The sequence below is a fragment of the Triplophysa dalaica genome, unplaced genomic scaffold (genome assembly GCF_015846415.1).
Source record: "Triplophysa dalaica isolate WHDGS20190420 unplaced genomic scaffold, ASM1584641v1 Contig7, whole genome shotgun sequence".
Taxonomy (NCBI): domain Eukaryota; kingdom Metazoa; phylum Chordata; class Actinopteri; order Cypriniformes; family Nemacheilidae; genus Triplophysa; species Triplophysa dalaica.
Genome location: NW_026622641.1, coordinates 155,957 through 161,992, shown reverse-complemented (window position 1 = coordinate 161,992; position 6,036 = coordinate 155,957). Strand labels below are relative to the sequence as shown.

The 6,036-nt window shown below is 45.2% G+C and overlaps 2 non-coding genes across 2 annotated transcripts; both read left to right on the top strand.

The window, feature by feature from the left end:
• The first annotated feature begins 279 nt into the window (after positions 1-279).
• trnas-uga (transfer RNA serine (anticodon UGA)) lies at positions 280-361 on the top strand. The gene has a single exon. It is a non-coding gene; the product is annotated as a tRNA-Ser (tRNA).
• A 411-nt stretch (positions 362-772) lies between these two features.
• trnak-uuu (transfer RNA lysine (anticodon UUU)) lies at positions 773-845 on the top strand. The gene has a single exon. It is a non-coding gene; the product is annotated as a tRNA-Lys (tRNA).
• The last annotated feature ends 5,191 nt before the right edge of the window (positions 846-6,036 follow it).

Here is a 6,036-nt window from a genome sequence, read left to right as displayed (position 1 = left end):
CATCGAGTACATGCGTCAGGAATTCCGTGAGACCTCTGCAAAAGCTGCCAATACCCTCCCTGCAGATGTAGTCACAAAGTCCTGCCAGGGCAACTTTGCCGGAGGGCTGCTGGCTAGCCGTGATCGTATACTGGTTAGTACTCTATGTTGTGGCTGCAGCACCCCCGGTTCGAATACGGGTCAAGTTAGGGGACCACGTCTTATTGAAGTCCTGCCTTTCCCTTTTTGACATCGTCCTCTTTGCAGCACGACCGAAACACAGAGTGCCTGGAATCTGTTGTAGTCATGGCCGCGTGGTTAAGGCGATTGACTTGAAATCCATTGGGGTCTCCCCGCGTAGGTTCAAACCCTGCCGACTACGACTGCTTTAGGGAGACAGAGAGAAGACAATCAAGCGTTTAGAGACTCCCAAAATTTATTCGTGAGCGACTCTACTACAGATGGCACATGTTCCTGATATAATACAAATTGACCGGAAAGGTCAGTGAAGGTGCAGACCATCTGAGCCAAATTGACCGGTACAGATGTGCTCAGTGGTTTGTTGATAAAACTAGGCATATAACAATGTAGTATACATTCAATGTAAAACACTTTATAGCCTTTTATATGTTTTTACAAATGTTTTCTTGGCAGGGACCTTTAAGGAACTGCAATCTACAGATGGCATCGTCTCCAGAGATAGGACTGAATACACCTGCATCAGAAAGGTGACCTGAACCCTAAGCCTACAGAACCCTGTAAGCTATTGACTGTCTGCGTGAAGTCGCAGCGAGCCCGGATAGCTCAGTCGGTAGAGCATCAGTCTTTTAATCTGAGGGTCCAGGGTTAAAGTCCCTGTTCGGGCGATGAGTTTCCCCTTTGTTATTCACCTTTACCTTGTGAGCTCGTATGGCCCCGCCCTCTGTTGATAAAATAAAATAAACAGTTTGCTCGTGCATTGGAGTTGACATATGAATTTTGAGCAGGGATTTCATCGAGCACATGCGTCAGGAATTCCGTGAGACCTCAGCAAAAGCTGCCAATCTTCTCCCTGCAGATGTAGTCACAAAGTCATGCCAGCGCAATTTTGCCGGAGGGCTGTTGGCTTGCTGTGATCCCATAGCCACAGATGCCGCCTTCCTGAGCGAGCATAATGACTTTTATGTACGCTTCGAGAGAGACAATAAGGAAGCCGCCACCAGGCTCACACCTTCTACTGACCACCCAGTCATCACACTAAACTCCACAGATGTTTACACTGCACTAAGCCGGATAAACGCACGCAAGGCTGCTGGCCCAGATGGCATCCCTGTTCGCGTACTCAGGGCATGTAAGGAGCGGCTCGCTGGGGTCTTCGCGGATATCTTCAAACTGTCCCTCGCCCAAGCAGTGGTTCCAGCATGTTTTAAATCCACCTCCATTGTGCCCATTCCGAAACATTTCAGCCCGACATGCCTGAACGACTACCGCCCTGTAGCACTCACACCCATTGTTATGATGTGCTTTGAGCGGTTGGTCCTGTCACACCTAAAACACTCTCTACAATCCACACTGGACCCATACCAATTTGCCTACCATAGCAATAGGAGCACAGATGATGCAGTGTCCATGGCGCTGCACTCCCTGCTCACATCTTGACAATAAGGACACTTATGCACGTGTAATGGGGACGACAAATGCAGTATTCTATGTATGTTACTCTACAGAGGTTAAGTTCAGCCTAGGTTCGGCTCTGGGAGGATTTAAGAGTAAAAGGGGGGACCAAATCAATTTAAAGTAATTATCAGCCGTCAATTTTATTTGCAATAATTCACATTCAATATTTAAACAATATTCTCACAGTTGACTCTTTGTCTGGTTTCCACTCAACACTATGAACCAACAACAAAATGATTCATATCAAACCCGAAGTTGAATGTGAATACCAAAAATGAAATAAAATGAAACAAAAAAAATTTGTCCTGGATCCTTTGTAAAGTGCTCAAATGTCTATATGAATAAAACTCAAAAGTCCATGTGTTAAGCTCCAATGGTCATGTGTGTGTAAAGAGCTTCAATGTCTTTGTGTGTAAAGGCCTTTTGTGTGGCTACCCGGGTAGTATGTATGTGCTTAGCTCTCTTGTCTGCATCCGTGATGGACCACAATGATTTTTTGAGTGGCAGATCAGGGTCTGGCTCGCCGTTCAAATGGTAGATCACTCAATTTGAATCAGCCCCTCAAAAAAAACAATCTGCATAAAACAATGCAGTCACAATAAACATTTTTTCAATATAAATAATTTTTACACCGACATTTTCTATTAACTGCACAAAATGTCCGTTATTACCAGTGTTAATTCAACACGTGACAATATAAGTGCAAATAAACAGCTTAAACGCATATAAGTATTCAATATGCAATATATATCTGTCTCATTTGAATATTTCGTTAGTTGTACAACATTTATTTTTTCCATTGGCTGCATTTTATAAGAAAATAAAAGTTGTAGAACTTGTAGAAAATAAAATAATTTAACTAAACAGTTAACTAGCGTTATACACGGATAGATTTGACTCCGTATCAATTTTACCTTATAAACATACAAAAATACATTCTAAAACATAATATATAAATCTGATTGGCTTTAGGACACATATAAAGAAAAAGGAATATCAATTAATCAAAGTTAAAGTAATGCATAAGCATAACTCATCAGAGTTTGTGTAAAAGAAAAACCAGTAACCAAAAGCATTGACAGGTTGTTTTCCTCAGCAACAGGATAGATAATCTACCTCGACGATTACTATTGCTCTTTATAAAAGAATATGCACATTGAACCGAAGAAACAAATGAAAATTAGATCTAGTCTTTTACAGCTACACGCTAACCTCGTGCGTACATATTCAGCAGGCTTCTTCATCTGATGTTTAACATACATTGACTCTCAACATCACTTAACAATGGACACCATTATAGTTTCCATTAAAACCAATACAAATCCCTTTAAAACCATTGAAACCATCACTTTTTCTTTAAATGTTTCTTTCGTTCTTTTAGCAGGGTTACATCGGAACTATATACTGCAACGTTTATTTTATTAGGTATACTTAAGCTAAGTTCGATTTCAAGTTTAATTTTCTATAATTTGCACAAAGAGCTTGTGAATAGTAAACATAAATTTTGCACTTTTAAACAGATGGAGAGCTGTACTATATAAAAAATAAAGGTACAGCTAACGAATTTAGACTGAAAGTCCTTTGTGGTTCTGAGGCTGCTGACCAGGTGTTCCAAGAATTCCTCTGTGGTTCATTTGGATCTCACTGTGTCCAAATTAAAACCAGGAATGCCATGTACAAGATATAATACTGGCCTGGAATGACTTTAGACATAGATGGTTGGGTAGGTACTTATTTCTGACATTTCTGACATTTGCCTGTTGTTTTTTGAATTTTGGTTGATGTTTTATTTTCTCTGCTGTATTTTCTGTCTTACAGATTTCGATCGTCTGGTACCTTGTTTGTCTCCTTGTTTTCTCTAATTACCACCACCTGTTCCTGATCGCTTCTTTCCCTATTTGAGCTTGGCTGTGCCAGCTCTCATTGTGGCGATGTAATCTTTTGTGACGTTGTTTGTTCTAGCTGTGCTTTGGATTTTACCTTTTCATATTTTTCCATAGGAACGTGGTAACCCGTGAGCCGTTTTGGAATAATTTTTCCCCATTCGGTTTACCTTTCCCGGATTTTTGTGGATTCTGGTTTTCTCTGCCAGCAGTATTTTGTTTATCTTGGCCAGGAGTTCCCTGCCTATCCTATGTTCGTTTAGTAAGCCTGACTAATAAACTGTGTCTGTAACTTACCTGCATCTGAGTCCCTTTGTGCACCGTGACAGTACATCGCCACCAAAGGATGGATTCAGCAGGAGAAGTCGACATTCACCAAGCCGTCGCTAGCCAGGGAGTGCTATTAGGACGTCGGCAGCAGGAGGTAGCTGAGATTCATCTTGGCGTCTCTACTCTCTCCCAACAACTCACTGCAATTGCCCAGCACCTGGACCAGACCCTTGCTGTTTCAGCGGCAGCTTCTGCTAGTACAGCACCGATCGAGACGGACGCAGTCTCTTCCCGCCGGCCGGAGCCTCACCTCAATCCTCCAGTTCCCTACGCCGGGGAGCCCACTTCCTGTGGATCGTTCCTTTCTCAATGCTCTCTGACATTTTCTCTTATGCCCTCCTGCTTTTCCACCGAGCAGTCGAAAGTGGCTTTTGTGGTCATGCAGCTTAAGGGTGTCGCCAGGGAATGGGGTCCGGCGCTCTGGGATAGTAATCATGCCTGCTGTGCTTCTTTTGAGTTGTTCTCCCAGGAGCTACGGAAGGTGTTTGACCGGTCCGCACTTCACTGCGAGGCAGCTCGGTCGTTGTCCCTCCTACAACAAGATCACAGGACTGTTTCTGAGTACTCGATCGAGTTTTGCACTTTGACTTCGTCTTGCGGTTGGAACGACAAGGCTCTCTGGGATTGTTTTCTGCATGGATTAGCGGATCGGGTGCTGGACGAGATCTATTCGCTGGAGCTTCCCCCGACGCTTGACGGGCTGATACAGCTGGCCCTCCAGGTTCATTTTCGTCTGGGACTCCGTTCTCAGCGACACGTGAGGAGTTCGTTTGACGGGGATTCTTCTGGGCCTTCCCGTGATGCAGTCCAACCGTCATCTGTTGCTCCGCACCTAGAAGAGCCCATGCAAATCAGCCGCGCCCGGCTCTCCATCTCTGAATGGCTCTTCATTCTCCCTCCGCTCCTATCCTGTTGGGTCACGCCTGGCTTTCTAAACATAACCCTCATATTGACTGGAAAAGAAATGTTATTCAGGGGTGGAGTGTGTTTTTTGTGCCTCTAATTGTTTAAATACTGCTCTCTCTCCCTTGATTTCTTCCCCTCTGTTTCAGGAGGAACCTGTAGACCTTTCGGGGGTACCTAGGGTCTATCATGATCTGAGAGCGGTTTTTAGTAAGTCTCAAGCGACATCTCTACCTCCGCACCGGCCGTACGACTGTGCGATTGACCTTTTACCTGGCACTTCTCCACCTAAGGGTCGCCTTTACCCTCTTTCTGGTCCTGAGAGGGAGGCCATGGAAAGGTATGTGGCCGATTCTCTGTTATCTGGCATTATCCGTCCCTCTCCGGCTGGGGCGGGGTTTTTCTTGGTGGAGAAGGATGGTTCCCTTCGCCCCTGCATTGATTACCGGGGGTTGAACGACATCACGGTCAAGAATAGCCATCCCTTGTCATTGATGTCGTCCGCTTTCGGTCTCTTGCAGGGTGCTACCATCTTTACGAAGTGAGACTTGCGCAATGCTTATCGCCTGGTCAGGATAAGGGATGGGGATGAGTGGAAGACTGCCTTTAACACTCCTACAGGCCATTTTGAGTATCGTGTGATGCCTTTTGGCCTGTCGAATGCTCCGGTGGTTTTCGTCATTGACTCGTCAATGATGTGCTGAGGGACATGGTCGACCGTTTCGTTTTTGTCTATCTTGATGACATTTTGATCTTCTCACAGAACGAGCAGGACCATGTTCAGCACGTTCGACGGGTCTTAAGCCGGTTACTTGAGAATCACCTGTTCGCTAAGGTGGAAAAGTGTGAGTTTCACGCACGGTCGGTTCCGATTCTGGGTTTTATCCTGTCGCCTGATGGTATTCGGATGGACCCCGCTAAGGTAAAGGCAGTTGCTGATTGGCCTACCCCAGTAAATTGCAAGGCTATCCAGCGTTTCCTGGGGTTTGCCAATTTTTACCGACGGTTCATCCGAGGTTTTGGCCAGGTCGCTCTTCCCTTGTCAGAGCACACCTCCACTTTGAGGCGGTTCGTTTGGTCGGAGCGGGCGCAGACGGCTTTTGATAAACTTAAGAGCATTTTTACTTCTGCTCCTGTTCTGGTCAATCCTGATCCGTCTCGTCAGTTTATAGTGGAGGTCGATGCTTCCGAGGCTGGGGTAGGAGCGATCTTGTCCCAACGTTCCTCCCCGGACGACAGGATACATCGGTAATAAGGAGTTGTAAGCCGTGAAGCTTGCATTGGA